The sequence below is a fragment of the Lactuca sativa genome, chromosome 6 (assembly GCF_002870075.4).
Source record: "Lactuca sativa cultivar Salinas chromosome 6, Lsat_Salinas_v11, whole genome shotgun sequence".
In the NCBI taxonomy this organism is placed as follows: Eukaryota; Viridiplantae; Streptophyta; class Magnoliopsida; order Asterales; family Asteraceae; genus Lactuca; species Lactuca sativa.
Window position 1 is genome coordinate 200444 of NC_056628.2, and position 18861 is coordinate 219304.

At 42.7% G+C, this 18861-nt stretch overlaps 2 pseudogenes; both read right to left on the reverse strand.

Annotated features, from left to right (window-relative positions):
• Nucleotides 1–570: 570 nt before the first annotated feature.
• LOC128126958 (5S ribosomal RNA) lies at nt 571–688 on the reverse strand (annotated as a pseudogene).
• A 196-nt stretch (nt 689–884) lies between these two features.
• LOC128126957 (5S ribosomal RNA) lies at nt 885–1002 on the reverse strand (annotated as a pseudogene).
• Between the last annotated feature and the right edge of the window lie 17859 nt (nt 1003–18861).

Below are 18861 nucleotides of genomic sequence, written 5' to 3' on the forward strand. Positions count from 1 at the left end.
CTATGCGAGGGATTGTCGGCAGCCCCGGTTCGGGATTTGAGGATTTGTTATCATTGTCATCAGGTTGGGCATTTGAGGGTCAACTGTCCACAGCTTGCTGCAGGACCGGTGCAGGCTCCAGCACCAGCCACTTTGAGGATCACGGGTGGAGGTGAGGGTGGAGCGGAGCCCCCAAGGGCTCTGGGTCGTGCTTTTCAGCTTACAGCAGAGGAGGTCAGAGCAGTGCCGGATGCATCTGCGGGTATGTATCTTTCTTAATGTCTTGTTATCTTGTGATTATTGTGGAGTATTGTTTATCTGCTAGTCTTGTTGTGTGGTTTTCAGTATGGTATTCGTTGTTCCTTGATGGTTATGGTATGGTTATGGGTTTAGCATTGGGAATTTCATTGGTTATCATTCATGAGGGTTATTAGTGGAAATCTGGCGGTTGGTCTGAATGTCGGGTAACATCTGCAGTCTGAGGACTAGTTAGCTGAGGATTGGGTTTCCTTCGAGCTCGGGATGATCAGTGTTGATATGTGATTTTGTAACATCCCCCTCTGGCACGTATCACAATATTGTCCGCTTTGGGCCACTCGGCACGAGGACTTCCCAGGGGGTCACCCATCCTGGTACTACTCCCGCCCGAGCACGCTTAACTGCAGAGTTCTTATGGGATCTGCTGCCCTCACGGATTTAAAACGCGTTGTGTTAGGGAAGGTATCCACATCCCTTATAAGGAATGCTTAGTTCTCCTCCCCAGCCGATGTGGGATCAGATCTAACCCACTTTCACCCCCCATTATAGGGTTCGACGTCCCCGTCGAATACATCGACCCATGCCTTGGCTCTGATACCATTTGTAACATCCCCCTCTGGCACGTATCACAATATTGTCCGCTTTGGGCCACTCGACACGAGGACTTCCCAGGGGGTCACCCATCCTGGTACTACTCCCGCCCGAGCACGCTTAACTGCAGAGTTCTTATGGGATCTGCTGCCCTCACGGCTTTAAAACGCGTTGTGATAGGGAAGGTATCCACACCCCTTATAAAGAATGCTTAGTTCTCCTTCCCAGCCGATGTGGGATCAGATCTAACCCACTTTCACCCCCCATTATAGGGTTCGACGTCCCCGTCGAACACATCGACTCGTGCCCTGGCTCTGATACCATTTGTAACATCCCCCTCTGGCACGTATCACAATATTGTCCGCTTTGGGCCACTCGGCACGAGGACTTCCCAGGGGGTCACCCATCCTAGTACTACTCCCGCCCGAGCACGCTTAACTGCAGAGTTCTTATGGGATCTGCTGCCCTCATGGATTTAAAACGCATTATGTTAGGGAAGGTATCCACATCCCATATAAGGAATGCTTAGTTCTCCTCCCCAGCTGATGGGATTAAAACAACCTTTAATCTATGAAGATCGATTAGATCTTGAACAAGTATATGAATATAAAAACAGTAAGAACGCAATAAAAAGAACAAGACAAGATTGAATCAAACGAGTCGAATTATTAAAACAAAATCCTCAGAAGAGCTCGATTAAGAACATCAACTGTAAAGGATTGGTAGGTTACAAGAACGATTTAAAGAAACCTTGAAATTACTATCGTTATTCTCTAAAATTGTTAACCTAATATGCATGCAAGCATTAACTTATATACAATACATAAAAGGCTCTCGGTTGGACAGGCCCAAACCGGAGTATACATGGCTAAACTAACGAGCTCAAAAGACGCAACATCAAAATGATCTTCAGCCCAACAATCTCCCCTCTTCAGCCCAACAATCTCCCCATTTGCGTCAATTTGGAGCGAGACCTTCACTTTTTACTTGGGCCAGCAGCTGAAGCAGGTACCTTCTTCTTCACGGTGCTAAACAGACACTTGGTGATGGAGAGAATGGTCTGTCTAAACCGAATGTACCAATTGATCATATCATTGAAGTACTTGATGTCATCAGCCGAATTCTCTTTACACCGCTTGATAATCGATAAAACGTGCTCCAAGCAAGCTGTGGTGTAAAGGTGTTTGTCAGCTAAAGCGAAGAGACATTTCTGTCCTTCGGCTCTAGTGAACATAACCGAGTTACGCCTCGGATCAATCTTGCCCATTTTCATTTGGTTGAGATCACTGGCCGATCCCACAGGAGCTATCTTCGGTTTCTTCTTGAAGACTATGGCAACCTCCTGATCCATTAGGGCAACCTCCATGATGTAGCATGCTAACATCCTCTTGACATGGTCTATGATGGGACCATATTCGGCTTCATCAGTCAAAAGGATATTGTACAGGACAATCCAATCATGAGGATTTAGATTCGGCAGATCCGCCAGGGAGATAAGATGAGCAGTTCTTGCTGATCCTCGAATGAGCTTGAACTTAACGTTTGTGAATCTCCCCACGGCATAAGGTTTCAGCACCCGAACGTTCACAATCTTCTGAGCGCTCCATGTAAGGTATTGAGGGCGAGCGGCCTCCAGATAGAAGTCAATGAGCTCCCTGTCAAGCTCATCGTTCGGATGCGGGACTTCAAAAATGTTAGAGAAGGCGTGGAAGATGAACGCCTTTCGAGTCAGCGGCATATCAAATTGCGAATCGACAGTGTTGTTGCAGTCGAATGATATAACCGGCTCGAGCCATAATATGCTTGGAGTTTCTATGGCCTCTTTTATCATACGATCCCTGGTCCAGGCAGGGAAGAGCAACTTTCGGCTCTCAAGGAGATCGTGGGCTTCTTTTTGCTTGCGTTCGGCTTCTTCAGCCTCTCGCGCCACACGACTGGCATCATCATCAGCATTGCGACTGTTCTTTCGTTTCAACATGTCGGCAATGGTCTCCCTGTCTTCATCTTCATCTTCATCTTCCTCAGCTATGTTTTTACCCTTGTTCTTCACACCCGAACCCGAAGCATGATCAACAGAGGGTGGTTCGGTTGTGTGAGTAGCTTTGGAGGAAGGAGGTGGTTTCGATCCCTTCTTCTCATCTCCCCCTTGTTTCGGAATGGACATGAAACTCGGTAGGCCTTCAATCTTGCTTAAAAGGTCCATGGCCGGAGAGAGTTTTTCAGCGAGGGTACGCCTCACCGAATGGTTTAGGATGGGGTCGTGTGCTTCCAGGATGTTGGATAGTGCTGCGTGGACATCCGAAACACACGTTTTGATCACCTCCCTTTCGGATCGAAGAGCTTCCAATTGTTGTTTGGAGTTGGAAAGTTGCGTGCTCTTGACCTTTAGGGCAGTTGTTTTACTCGCCAGAACGTCCATCAAAGAGTTCTCAGCTGCAAGATCCTCTTGTAGCTTAGCCAGGCGGGCATCGATGGAGGCACGAAGTGCCGAGTTGTCGTCGCTTATATGTTGGCGGAGTGTAGCGAACGAAGACAGCTCCGTTGAGACGAACTTGGCCAATTGTTGAACAATCGGTTCCAGAGTTGTCTTGGTAGCGTCGGCGCTCTCCTGCAAGGACTGCAGCAGGATGGTAGCGTCGGAGAATAGTTTATCGACTTTTTCGGTCGCAGCCTCACACGCTCTGGTGGAGGCATCAATCGCAGCAGTTTCTGAGGCCATCGAATCATGTTGAGCCCTGGAGAAGGCATCAACGATTTTCTGAAGGGCAGCTTCAGAAAGAGAGGACTGCTGGTTGGAAGAGGAGGCGAGAAGTAGATCAACCTTCTCGTGAAGTTCTTTGAGATGCTTCTTTGTCACTGGAGCATCATCCTCCTCATCGCTCTGAACTTGAAACGGACTATAGTAGACCGAATCAAAGTTCATGTGATCACCACCAAGGTAAGGGTTGTCGCCATCGGAGGCATTTTCTGGAGATGGAGGTGGTGGTGAAGTTAGGGGTGTTGTGGTTGGTGTATGTTGAGTTTGAGTGTGGGGTGGGGTAGTTTCGAGTGGTGGTTGAGTTTGGGTTTCGGTTTGTGGTGGTTCGGTTACAGGAGGGGTTTCGGTAACTGGTGGTGTTTCGGTTGATGTGGTGAAAATGGGTGGTGGTATAGGGAAAGAGGTTGGGGGAATGGTGGGGTTTATGGTGGGAATGGAAATAGGAATAGTTGGTGGAGGTGAAGGAACTGGGGATTAATGAAGTTCCATCTCTAGGGTTGGGGACCGAGGTGGTGTGTTGCCTCGTTGAGGAGATTCGTCTCCTTGAGATCCTTCAGAGTCCGAACTTCCACCCTCAGATTCGCTTGGAGAGGAGGGAATAACTAGCTTTCGCTTCTGTTGGGTCTTCCTCCTCTTTGGTTGTGGGGACTATGCAGCCTTCGGTTGTTTCCTCTTTTTGGGAGAAGGTCCCTTTGGAGCTTTGGACACTTGCTTCCCTTTCTCTGCCTTTTTGCCCCTGCCTACCGGTTTGTCGGCATCATGAATCGACCTTAGCATGTCCGGTGTCAGTTTCCTTGGACCAGTTGACCTAAAATCCTTGATCGTTCTGATCAGTCTGCTGTCGGAGGGCACATCTGCATACATTGTCTCCAGGATGGAGCCAATGAAGGAAAATTTCGATGCATCTGATACGATGATCTTCTTGGTATGGAACGTACCAATAGAAGACATCGATGCACCATCAGCAGTTGGAACGTTAAACTTGTCCATGGCCCATCTTGTAACCAAGATCCAGAACCGGGCCAACGACACCTCCGAGTGTCGGGATGAGGAAGAGAGGCTCTGAATGAGCTGTTGCCATATGACAAACCCATAGTCCAGGTTTATCCCGTTGTATACCCCGTAAATTATCGATAGGAAGAGACGACTTGCACCGTCAGATCCTGAGCTCCTCTCCGACAGACCCTTGAAAAGGACTGTAAATAGGCCATTCCACTGTGGCGGCAGGCAAGACTTCTTAAACTTGGCGACAGAGGTGAGAACCTCTGTGTATCCCATATTGTAAAACATGTTAAACAACATCCCAACCGGAATAGTCTCCGGATGAACTCGCGAAGGGTCAACCGCAAACCCTAGCATAGTGCAGAACCTTTGTCGTGAAACGGAGGTCTTGTGTTCTGCAAGCTCGAAAAATACCCGGTCAACGGCCTTGTCGTAGTAAGCCGTCGCGTAGACCTGCGATAGGGCCACCATTGGTACAGTTTCAATTCTGGATAGTGCAGGTGCAAGCTGGGAGTACTTCAGGCATTCTATGACCGGCGACATGTAGGAATCGTACGCCAGTGGGTTAAGATCAATGATAAGACATTGTTGGGGTCAGATGGGAAGAATCTGTGAGGTTGCATGAACAGAAGAAGATTCAGCCATTGTTGCAGGTTTGGAGAAGAAGATGAGCGGGAGAGTGTTTGGGAATATTTGTGCTTTGGAAATTATGGAGGCAGTAAAGAGGTAAAAGGTGGTGTAGACGACTTTTTATAGTGGGAGATAGGAGAGAGAAAAATCGTTTCAAATCTCTTATGGAAATACGAAGCGGGTTTTTGAGTGACTGATTGGTGACAGTTGGGGCGTGCGATGATCACGTAGGAGAGAGAGTGTCAGTTTCCTAGGATTACGCCGCCCAATAAGCGCCGGTTCAGAGAGAGGAACCGTTTCCATTTCCCCACGCGCCTTTAATGCCAGAGTGATGACGCTTCGATATTGCACACGCGTCCATAAGTGTCAGGAAAAGCGCGGCCATTTCAAATTCACGCGCGCCTCCTTTTTACCGTCGTTTGAACTTTATCCCTTTAACTCCCGCCGAGTCAGCAACCTTTCGTCTTATCCCTTTTAAACGGCATTTTTGAATTAATGACCCACGTGGATAGTTTTTGACCACAACTTCATTATTAACCATCCAGTAATAATCCAGCCTGTAAATAACTAGTAACGGAATTTTGGAAAATCTAGGATTTTCGTGCAAAGAGTGTAAAAGAAAAAGAAATAAAGCAACTCTTTTAAGGATATTCTGTGATGTCAATAATGACACGAAACTGATGATCCCGGGCACGAATCTCTTCCTTCAAGGTCAAGAGAGACCTCAAAGTGTTAGTGTGGAATCCCGTTGAATTACGATCAAACACTTATTAATAAATGTTGAAAGGCTTCTTTTAATTAGGCTATTTAAGGGTGGTTTCGCTTTGATTCATCAAGTCTATTCTTGATATAAGAAAGAAAATGAACAAAGTACTTGTGAGACCGGTGTAGCCTGTTGAACAAGTAGGTAGGAATTGATTTTGTATTGGCTTGGATTAATATAAAATCTCAGATAAAAAATTAAAACTGGATCCCTTGGGAATAAATGTTATGGTGTGTAACAATTTCATGGGAATCACGCAAAAGAAAAATTGAGATTTCATGAGGGTACATTCGTCAATTCTTTGGTGAAAGCTTGAGCAAATTAATTGTTCACCGTCAATTCATTAGGTGTTGAATTTTGGGTTTCACTCAGCTCGTAGTGACACGAAACTAAGATCATAAACACAGATGTTGTGTAACCATAAACCTCAGTGGTAATGTCCGAGAGTCTCAAGGGTTACGATAATGAAACGAATGTAGTGGAGAAGAGTAATGGGGATGGTGTAAGAAGATATAGTACCTCTGCTGCGAAAATAAGGACCAAGCAGAAAACTCTTAACTCATGTGAGAAAAGAGTGAGGTAGCTCACGATTAGAATAAATGTATTAGCCTTATTGGGAAGACAATGTTTGTGTATACCAGGTCATGAAGGCTATTATTCAAAATCTTATGAGGCTTGGGACACATACAGTAGCATGCTTCTAGGGACACTTAAGTAAGTCATCAAATATATCCCCATAAAGGAATGAGCACAAAAAAAAAATTTATTATTTTTGGAGTTTTTTTTTTGAAAAAAAATAAATAAATAAATAAAAAAATTAGAAGAAAAAAATAAGACTTAAAAAAACTTTGGAAAAAGAAAATGAAAAACCGAACCCGAACGATCGGTTGGTTTCGGTTGGGAAAAAGTTGAAAAACCGAACCCGAGCGTTCGGTTGGTTTCGGTTCTAGAAAATTTTGAAAAACCGAACCCGAACCTTCGGTTGGTTTCGGTTCCACAAAAATTTTGAAAAAAACCGAACCCGAACCTTCGGTAGGTTTCGGTTGGGGAAAATTTTGAGAAACTAAGGAATTTAGACATACAGGAGATAAATACTTTTAACACAAAGAAAAACAAAATTGTACAAGAAATATACAACAAAGAAAAACTACCTTTGAAGTAATGAGCGAGTCAGATGGTTGAACCGAACCCGAACGTTCGGTTGGTTTCGCTTCTTACGTTTGAGGTTGAGAGGTAGTGTGAGGTACTGACTCTGATTCCATCATACCTAGCCCTTGCAATATTTTATTGAATGATGCTTCTGGAAGAGCTTTGGTAAAGACGTCAGCCAGTTGATCAGTGGTTCTTACGAAGTGAACTTCGACATTTCCATCTTCCACATGATCTTTGATGAAGTGATACCTCAGTGCTATGTGTTTGGTTTTAGAGTGTTGCACTGGGTTATGACAGATCCTAATTGCACTTTTAGAGTCACAATATAGTGGGATCTTCTTCATATTGAGTCCATAGTCTCGAAGTTGACTTTGGATCCAAATCACTTGTGATGTGCAGGATGCAGCGGCAATGTATTCCGCTTCGGCAGTAGACAGCGACACACACGTTTGTTTCTTGGATTGCCAGCTGACTAACTTCCCGTCAAGGAATTGACAGCCGCCAGTTGTGCTTTTACGGTCGAGTCCACATCCTCCAAGGTCAACATCAGAGTAGGCTTGAACGAAGAAGCATGAGTTGGATGGATACCATAAACCTAAGGAGGTGGTTCGCTTGAGGTAGCGTAAGATGTTCTTCACTGCAAGCATATGAGGTTCACGTGGGTTTGCCTGAAATCGAGCACAATAGCACACAGAAAACATGATATCAGGCCTGCTAGCAGTTAGATACATCAGTGAGCCTATCATTTGACGATAGAGCGTGATATCGACAGCCGGTTTGTCTAGAGATGGGGTAAGCTTGGTGCCGAATGCCATTGGGACTTTGACTTTTGAGTCTCCCATCATGCCAAACTTCGCTAGGAGAGTCTTCGTGTAAGCTTCCTGATTTATAAAGATGCCTTCGAGTCCCTGTCTTATGTTTAAACCAAGGAAAAAGTTAATAGGACCCATTGAGCTCATTTCAAACTTAGTCTCCATCAGCTTTCTGAATTCAGCTGTTAAGCTGGGATTCGTGGAGCCAAAGATGATATCATCGACATAAATTTGAACTATCATAAGGTGGTTACCTTCCTTTTTGCGAAAGAAGGTTGGGTCAACCGAACCTTGTTTAAATTTAGACATCTTTAAAAATTTTGTAAGCGTTTCATACCAGGCTCTCGGAGCTTGTTTGAGGCCGTACACACCTTTATCCAGAATATAGCAATGATTTGGATACTTTTCGTTCACGAACCCAGGAGGTTGCTCCACATACACGGTTTCTTCGAGTTCTCCATTGAGAAATGCACACTTGACATCCATTTGGAAAACCTCAAAGTTTTTGTGAGCAGCATAGGCCAGGAATATTCTAACAGATTCTAGCCTAGCAACTGGAGCGAAAGTCTCTTCATAGTCTATCCCTTCCTCCTGACAGTATCCCTTAACCACCAGACGAGCTTTGTTCCTTATGACATTAACTTCCTTGTCCATCTTGTTCCTAAAAACTCATTTGAGACCAACAACCGAAGCATCTGGAGGAGTTGGAATGAGGCGCCAGACTTTGTTCCTTTCAAATTCGTTCAGTTTGTCTTGCATTGCTTGAACCCAATCAGAGTGATCGAGGGCAGTGTTCACTGTCTTCGGTTCAACTTTTGATACGAATGAGTTAAACATACAAAACTCAACCTTTGAAAATAAGGATGTCTGTTTTGCCTTCAGTTGAGATCGGGTCAGAACCTTTTCAGATACATCACCAACTACTTGAGAGATAGGATGATCTCTGGTCCATTTGGTAAGAGGAGGGTAATTCGGATCAAAGGTTGGGTCTAGTTTAGCGCTGATCATTTCTTCTGGCTCAGATTGGCTATCGTAATCAAGCGTCATATCATCATGCTCCCCCTCAATTGATGAGTCTTGAGAAACATGAGGTTCAGGGGTTTCTTGTGGTGCTGGACTTTCAGGCGTTGAAGCACCTTCGTTTGGAGGGGCATCTTCGGTTAGTGAAGGACCTTCGGTTGAAGTTGTAGAGCTTGGCTCCCCCTCGAATGAAGCATTGTTGGATGGAGATTCATCAGTGGGCGATTCTCCTTCATGCATTCTTCTTGCAGCATCTTCGACAATCTGCTTCATATGATTAACTTTGTTGTCAGCTGCACCTGCTTCTGAGAGAGAAGCTTTTTCCGGTTCGTCAAAGAGTTCCAGAAATTTCTCGTATAAATTGGCGATCGAAACAGTGACTTGGCTAGTTTGAGAAAAGATTTCCCCGGCAGTGGTGCTTGGCTCACTGAAATTATCAGACTTATTCAAGGGTTCAGGTATGTATCTCCCTTTTCTCATCCAGGAGGTTCTTTCAGATAAGCCAACGGTTTCGTTTCCATTATCTATTGGAGCTTCCCAGAAGTACTCATCACAGCCATCAGCATTGTCTTCGTTTACAATATCTGTGAGCTCAGCTGTTTGATGTTCGGTTACTCCAGTCACCTTGTATACTTGATTCGGAGTGGTCCTGACCTTTTGATACACAACCGCTTTCTCTGCTAATTTCACGGACTTTTGTTGGGACAAACGAGCGAATTCCACTGAATTTTCAGAAATAAGATTCTTGCGGTTTTCAGGTTCGCTTTTAACAAATTCTGAGCAGTCAACTGTGTCCTCTACAGAAATTTCACTCATGTTTTCGTCCTCGTTAAGCTCAGCTGCATTTTCAACATCAATTTTGTTTTCTGAGCTAACGTTGGCGTTTAAAGAGTCAAATTTTTGTATCGTTTCGGTTCTCAGTTTAAGTCTATCATTTTCATCCAAAAGATTTTTGAGCATGTCCTTGTGGTCCTTGGATTTAATGAAGGACTCAATTTTGTCCAGTCCATACATGTAGGTCGGATTGACATCATCAGACGATATCACACTCTCACAATTATAGGCTTCGGCATCGATTTCATCCTCCTTAAACTCTAGGAAGGGTAAAATCATGCGATGGATCTTTTGGCCTATTTCACAATCTAAGTGAAGCTGAGTAATATTGGAATATAAACGTTTAGCAATTAAACAAAAAACATTTCGTTGTTTTAACAATTTTAAATTGTCTCTCTGCAAATAAATGTTTTCGTCTTTAACTTTAACTAATTCCGACTCTTTTAACTCAATCCACATTCGCCGCTCCTCACTCTTCGACGCCACCCTGCTTAATTGATCAGTCAGGTTAGAATTGGTGACACGAGTTTGAGTTAAGCTACTATCTAAATGAGAAATTCTTGTATTAACATTTTTGAGTTCTTTCTCATATGAGGATGGTGGTACTTTAGATGAAATAAAAACAGATTGTACCTTCTTTATCAGTTCATCGAGCTCATTGAATTGCTGGCTGAGTGGTTTGGCCGTAAAGCACATATCCTCCTGTACCTTCGGTCCATCGCTTCCTCCATCGGTGTTGTATCCCCTCATTTGAGATACGTCAGTCACCATGAAGCATTTTCCTCCACTGCTTTCCTCCTTAGCCATATACGCCTTTCCATGGGTAGGCTTCCTCACTTCTTCGTCTTCTGAGTCGGTAGACCAAACTTTTGTGCTGCCGAACTCATCGTCATTAACCGAACCCTGCACAATAAGAGCATTAATAGAAGGGTTAGCAGTAGACTTCTTCTTTCTCAACTCATCCAGTCTCTTCTGCAGCACGGCTTCCTCATCATTTCCATCGTCCTTTTCAGCCATCTTCTTAAGAACACAATCCTTAGCATAGTGGTTCTTGCCACCACAGTAGAAACAGCTTACTCCGGAATCGCCATCTGCCTTTGGTTCCTTCTTGGGCTCCTCAGCCTTCGGTTCATTATTCACTTTTTCAGAACTGTAACTCCCCTGCCAGTTTCGGTTTTTGTTGCTGGGGAATCTCTTCTTTATGAACCTCTTGGGATTGGACACCATCATGGCATAATCCTTAGATGTGAGGTCATATTCTTCTAAGTTGAGGTCTTCATCCTCCATCACAGCTTTACTTTTAGATAGGAGAGCCAACGAACCAAGACTCGAAACGACGTTCTTTTCTTGCAGCACAATCTTCTCCTGGGACTTGAGAATACCCACCAGTTTCGCCAAAGAGTATGATTTAAACTGCTCATGGGCTTTGACTGTGGAAACCACTGCTCTCCATTCAGACCTTAATCCATTCAAGAAAGTAACCTTCTGCTCGATAAGCTTCCTTTCAATATCGTGTTTGATCATCTTGCTGAGAAGATGATTGAAGCGATCGAATGTCTGGGTCACTGTTTCTTCGGCTCCTTGCCTGAATTCACCAAACTCAGATAAGAGCAAGGTTTGGATAGAATGTTCAAGATCCTCGTCTGTAGAATACAGTTCACGAAGTCTATCCCATACTTCCTTTGCCGTCGTACATGAGCTAACCAATCTGAATGTGTCGGACTGAAGGGCGAATCTGATCAACCTTAACGCCTTAATATTGCATTGGAATTTGTCTTTTTCATCTTGTGCAATATCCTTCATGTCCTTAAGCAGATCGTTGTACTCTTTTTGTGTCTTAATGATTATGGATGTTGCAGAATGAGAAAACGGTCCATTGATGATGGCTTCCCATATGAGGTAACCATTATCCTCCGATCCAATCACGTAGTCTTCAAAATGATGCGCCCATACTTCATAGTCATGGGTGTATAAGATTGGAATCTTTGTCGTCGAACCGATGCTGTTGGAAATATTAATAGGGTTTGATTGCGTCGCGTCCATTAAGATTGTAAAAACCTGTTCAAAGATCAGACTTGTAATAAAGCAGATTAGGGCAAAACAATAAATATCAAGATACGTCAATTAATATGACGGCTCAATAAATATCGATGAATGCGGAAAACCCTAATGGAAATCTTTTTCACAGAAAAGATGTGTATCGATTACACAGCCTCCTGCTCTGATACCAATTGATGGGATTAAAACAACCTTTAATCTATGAAGATCGAATAGATCTTGAACAAGTATATGAATATAAAAACAGTAAGAACGCAATAAAAAGAACAAGACAAGATTGAATCAAACGAGTCGAATGATTAAAACAAAATCCTCAGAAGAGCTCGATTAAGAACATCAACTGTAGAGGATTGGTAGGTTACAAAAACGATTTAAAGAAACCTTGAAATTACTATCGTTAAGCTCTCTATCGTTATTCTCTAAAATCGTTAACCTAATATGCATGCAAGCATTAACTTATATACAATACATAAAAGGCTCTCGGTTGGACAGGCCCAAACCGGAGTATACATGGCTAAACTAACGAGCTCAAAAGACGCAACATCAAAATGATCTTCAGCCCAACACCAGCCGATGTGGGATAAGATCTAACCCACTTTAGTTAGATCTGATCCCACATCGGCTGGGAAGGAAAACTAAGCATTCCTTATATGGGGTGTGGATACCTTCCCTATCACAACGCGTTTTAAAGCCGTGAGGGCAGCAGATCCCATAAGAACTCTGCAGTTAAGCGTGCTCGGGCGGGAGTAGTACCAGGATGGGTGACCCCCTGGGAAGTCCTCGTGCCGAGTGGCCCAAAGCGGACAATATTGTGATACGTGCCAGAGGGGGATGTTACAGATTTTGTGAAGGTTGCTAGTGCTAGTGGGAATCAGTTCGCGTGCCAGTGATTGTGTTGTGTAAGGTTGTTGAGGGAGGTCGGTGATGGCTGTCAGTCGAGAGCGCAGGCTGGTATAAGTAAGTGGCAGGCATGCGGGGCGGGATACAGACCAAGGGTGATTGTTGGTGGAAGGCCTAGGATCGGGCCGGGATTGAGTGTGTAGGGTGGAGATAGAGTTCGGAACCCCTAGATGGCTAGAACAATGTGCATGGGAGAGTTTTCCTGGACGGATAATTCGGGATGTTGGATGCTAGTTGAGCGGTGCGGATAGACTGAAGGCCGATGGGCATATCAGTCAGGCCGAAGGCTCGGGGAACGGTCCAGACAGGCTGAAGGCCCTGGAGGGCGGTCCAGACCTGCTGAAGGTTCCGAGAGTGGTCCAGATGGGCTAAAGGCCTGGAGAGGCGGTCCAGTCATGCTGAAGACTCTGCAGGTGTCATTATATCGGTTCGAGGAAATGGATTGAGTATGTCGCGATGTGATAACATTAGAAGGTCTGGCCCCGGGTATTGATCTCGATTAGTGAAGATAGTGCATGGACTCGAGAGTCCTTGCGAGTAGATTCAGAGCATGTGTGATGCATGGATAGCGGTTATGTTATAGGGGAATGGTGTAGCGTTGGACAAACACCGTGGCACTTGTCGTAGTGACAAGACGGCCAAGTGGATTTCCTTGATAAGGAAAGGGAGAGGAATGTAGCTCCGAGAGGGAGTGTAAATTCACGGAAGTGAAAGCAGCAGTGCAAATTTATGATGAGAGTGATCCAATTATGGTCATTGAGTCGCGTATGCGGCAGTGGTATGGAATCACATCTGGATTGGATGTCTGCTGAGGTCTCGGAAGAAATTCTGAGGGTGTAGCACCAAGGGGCTCGGAAGGGATGCAGGGATGGAGTCTTGGATTCCCAGCTAGATTCTGATCAAGGAATTGTATATGTAGTGGTGATTCATCCTGGGGGATGTTTGGAGGTGTGGTCAGTGTATCGGGTTTCCCAACCCGAAGATGCTAGCGCCAGTTCAGCATGGGTATAAGATTGCGGTGGAGAAACTCTTGGGAGTTACTATGAGATTGAAGGATGTGTCCTTCTGTCAACCTGGAGCGGATGGAGTTTGGACTCAGATTGGGTGTTTGGTGGTTCATGGTGATTCTAGATCGTTGATTCGAGTGATTGTTGTGAATTGGAACGGGTGAGGTATCATGGAATGATACTAAGTTGATAAGTTGGTAAGTGTGGTGGTCAGAGGGCGAGGCCAGTGGCCATCTTGAAGCGGTGGTCGGAACACCGCGGGAAGGAAAAATTGGGTTTTTGGGTGTCGATGGTTGTGCTTTGAGGAACTTGGTCTGGTTAATGCCAGGTGATGCAATGCGATAGTAATTCTGGAGTTGAGTTGCCACAGGCTTCGAGGACGAAGCCTAATTTAAGTGGGGGAGAATTGTAACATCCTGGAATATCAAGAGTAAAGTTGAAGGGCTAAAGGTCGGTATCCTGTTATGTAGAGTGATGCTATGCTAGTGACCGGTTAGGTCGGTATCCTGGTTAGGATGATGATATGTTATGTGATCCGTTAGATCGGCTTGTTGACTATGAATTGTTATATGATTGTATATTTATGTGCACATGGTTGTTGGACTGGGGTTGGGTTGAGGCGGGTCCTGCTTTGTGCTGTAGGCCAAGATACCCAAGGCGGGCCGGTTGTCCCGAAGGCCCAGCGAGCGGTTCGGATAGGCTGTAGGCCCCAAGAGGGCAGACCAGACGTGCCAAGGCTCGGAGAGTGGACCAGGCCGACTGAAGGCCCGGTGCGGGTGGATCAGTCATACTGTAGACTCGGAGAGTGGACCAGGTGGATTGAAGCCCCGGTGCGGGCGGACCAATCACACTTTAGACTCGATGTATATGGCTAGACTCGGAGGGTGGACCAGGTGGACTGTTGGCCGGAGCGGCGGACCAGTCACACAGTAGACCCGAAGTGCATGGCTGTTCTGTGATCGGATATGATATGGCATGTTATGCGTGTATGGTATATGTGGTTGGTATTTTGGGGATATCTCACTAAGCTTTCGAGCTTATAGTTGTGGTTTAATGTTTTCAGGTTCTTCATGAGACCGTGGCAAGGCAAAGGCGTGATCGTACCGCTCCTCATGTTTATGTTTTGTGATGTGATTCTGGGAATACTCTAAATTAATTGTATTGAAAACCTTTTTGTAATAATTTAATGAAATCGGGTTGTTTTTGGAAAAGTTTAAACTAGTTGAAATTTTTCGGTCGTTACAGGGAGAGAGGAGAGAGGTAAGATTTTCGGCTAAAATCCTTGAGGAGTCAAGTGGCCGAAAATATGGAGGCTAAAGACCTTATTTATAGCTATAGTAGGAAACTCTGGAAACCCTAATTTGAATATTATATTAATATTTCAAATTAGGTTTGGAACCCTTTGCTCAACTATTGAACAATTACAGCTTAGGTCCTTGCACTTTTAATTAACCCAATTGATTTCTAGTTAATTCTTAATTAAATATTACTATTTCTAATTAATATATTATTCTCATAATATATTAACAAATCATATGTTTTATTTCTAATTAATTTATTAACCAAGTAATCTTCCTTAATAAATAAAGATCTTTTTGCCACATGTCACATTCTCACTTATTTTGTCACATGTAATTTTGTGGTTATTTTAAATTAATTTTTTTTCCACGTGTCATTTTATAGTTTTTTCATTTTATTAAATTCTAGATAGTATTTCAATACAATAATAAATGCATATCAATTTCATTAATGAACTTTCCTTCTTATTTCAAAATTACTAAATTAAAGATTCATTAATTTTCTTTACTTATTTATTTAAATTATTTGTTTAAATTTAAAAAAGAAAAAAAAACACTTTAATTTTTATAATTCAATATTTTTCTCACTTTTATTATAAAATCAAACTTTTCAAATGTTTAGAATTTTGTATTTAGTTTTTCTTTTAAATAAGATCATACAATATATGGGTCTCACACCTAGTAAAATAATAAATCAATATTCTCTCTCTAAAAGTCATATTATTCAATTTTCAGGTTTGAGGGCAACCTAAAAGGACTGTGCTACCATCAATTCAAGCTTATACCAATTATAGTTAATGGCTTAGATACCTAATCCAACATAAAGAGTCTACATGAAGTTGGATTGAAGTTGACAATATTGTCCATGTATTTTTGGTGGATGACACTAAGCACCCCGAGGTTCAGAAGGTGTATGAGTACCTTGAGGAATTGGTTTCTAAATGTAGATGAATTGAAACGAGTAATCAAATGTAAATTAGAGTAGTTCAAGTAATGATCAAGTAAAGAACACACGGTGTAAATGTGATATGGTTTCAACTTCTATTACTTTCAATGAACTTGAGTACAAAACAGATAACAGGAGTGGGAAAACTCTCTTACCTACACTCAAGTTCAGACCCTATTTATAGGATACTGAAAGTACAAAAAATACTAAGGACTAAACATTAAGTTTCGACTAAACAATTGCCTTAGTAAATACATACGAAATACAAAACATACACTTCGACTCTTTACAATATTTTGACCCTTACAATCTCCCCCTTTGTAAACGAGTCGAACTACTCAATTCGTGATAATATGAGCAGCGAAGTGCATCATCCTTTGAATCTCCAAGTACCAAGTTAACACCTTCCTTAACTCAATCTTATCTCCTTCTTTATTCTTCGTACAACTATTCATACGACCTATAAAATTCGTATATTGAGAAGTTGTGTAGCATTCGATCTCTGAAGCTTGAAATAAAAACTTCTTTGCCTTTCCCTTCGTGTCTTTTCCAGAGAATACTAGACCAAAAGGCTTCAAGCAAATCTCTCCATCACTATACTTCTTCAATTTTCCTTGTGACTTCGTAGTTTCCATAGCAACTGTAATTTCTCTTCCCATTGTAGATGCCAACCCACATCGGTCAATGCTAGACAATCATAATAATTGTCTATGAAAATCTTGATGTGTGCTAGACCAAGTTTGAAAACATCTTTATAAGTTCCCTTGAGTTTAGAAGCTTCCATATCTTTAAGAATCAAAGCTACTTCAATCAAGTCGTTTAAGTTCATTAGAGGAAAATCAGCAACAAAAAAATCACATCTTTGATTATTTGCACGAATAACATGATATCTAAAGTTTTGAATCATGCTTTTGAACAAAACATCCTTCGTTATGCTCACAACTTTCTTGATCTTTATCAATGACCAAGCCTCATCTGGCTCCTTCCCAAGAACTGCGTGAAATCTGATCTTCATGTAAACGAAGTCATCTTCGTTGTCGAACTTTCCAGAAATCTTGTACTGAGCCATGATGAACATCATCTCATTTATAGGAAAATCCAGTTGGCTCATGTCAGTGTTTGCAATCGAATAGCTTTTCTTTGGCTTCTTGTTAAAAGCATACATTCGATTGAATGCCACCCTGGATTCTATGCTTTCATAGCTATAGAGATTTTTCGGATCTCCTTTCTCCATGCCAGGAGGATCACTTTCTCTTAGCCTCAATATGCTTTGTATTTGTCTCTGCTTTTCTATTTCTGCTTCTATCTCAGTCGTCTTCTCTTCCTTGGACTTTTCAACAACAACACCTTTCCCTTTATCATCATCCGAAGGCTTTGGTTTATATGAGCATGAACTCCCTCCTTCTGTATAAGAACCAATAACAATTCCCTTAATAGGTCTTGTTGTTGTTTTGATTGCTTCTGTTATGACCTTCGTAACAAAAGGAGTTGAGACTTGAGTAGATACAATTTTAGATGGAATTGCCGAAGTTACAACTTTCAATTTATCAGTAGCCTTTGTGACATTCGAAACTTTGCTTTTGCCTTCATTGACTTTCTTTTCTCCCCCTTGCACCCCTGTGATAGTAGGCGGGGCATTCGAAGGCAGCATTTGAGCAAATTTCGTTATAAGTGCTACAACCTTCTAAATGACTTGATCAAGAACATTCAATTTCTGAGCAAGAAACTCAGGAGTTAAAAAGGTCTGTGGGGCTGGTTTCGAAACAATACTTTTGAGTTCACCAAGCAACTCCTTCGGCTTAGCAAATTGTTATTTATCTTTCGAGGCCTTAGCTTTGATAGTTGGTACTGTGGCTTGAAAAGTTTGAATGAAATTCATCACTGCCCCAACAATAATATCCACCTTCTGTTGAATGGAAGTATAACGATCATTAACTTCACTAATTTCCTGAGAAACTTCCTTATTCATTTCTTCTAACTTGAGATTAACGTCTTCACGAACCTTCTTAACATCTTGTACGAACATCACATGACGTTCTTTTGTGACGTTGTGAAGTTCTTTGATTTCTGAATCAATCAAATCTCCTTGAGCTTTCACCCATAGCTCATTGTTCTTATCATTCGTATCTAACTTCCTTTGCAATCTAAGCTCAATAGCTTTTAACATCACGTCTACCTCGATCCCAGTAACCGAATTCTTGGCTCCTGAATCGGCTTGTGATTGCAAAATCGAATTAAGTTTTCAATTTAGGATCTTGAATTGTTTCCCTGACATCAGCATGTGATCAGGAACATCCTCTTCTTCAGAATCAAAATGAAGATCATCAAATGTTCCTCTGAAACCTCCTCCGTCTGTTTCATCATCGAAATTTGGTTGTGGTGGATCAGTGGATTGTGACTGAAAAAGGGTTGTGATAGGTTGTTTAAGGATGCTGTCAAATGTAGGTCATGTGGTGATAGTTTAAGTTTGAGTGAAGAAAGGAGGTAAGGAAGTATCTATAGTAGAAGAAACTATAGAGGAAGTGATAAGAGGAATAGCTTCAGAAACAAGATTCGTTTTATCGACACTCATAATGACTCTGACACCCGTATCAGATACGTTTGTACGAAAGTCAGAAATGGGTACCTCCTCAGAAACTGACTTGGTAACACAAATTTCGAGTGGAATAGAAACAGTGGAGAAAATGGTGGTGGTTGGTGATGCTAACGAAGAAATTATGGGATTAGATACCTTTGGAGAAGTTGATCCCAAAGGAGTATCTGGTAGAATCTCGCTTTTTGATGACTCGTCACGAAGCACCAGTTTTCGTTTCTTGCTCTTCTTGGAAATATGCTTTGCTACATCCTTAGCTC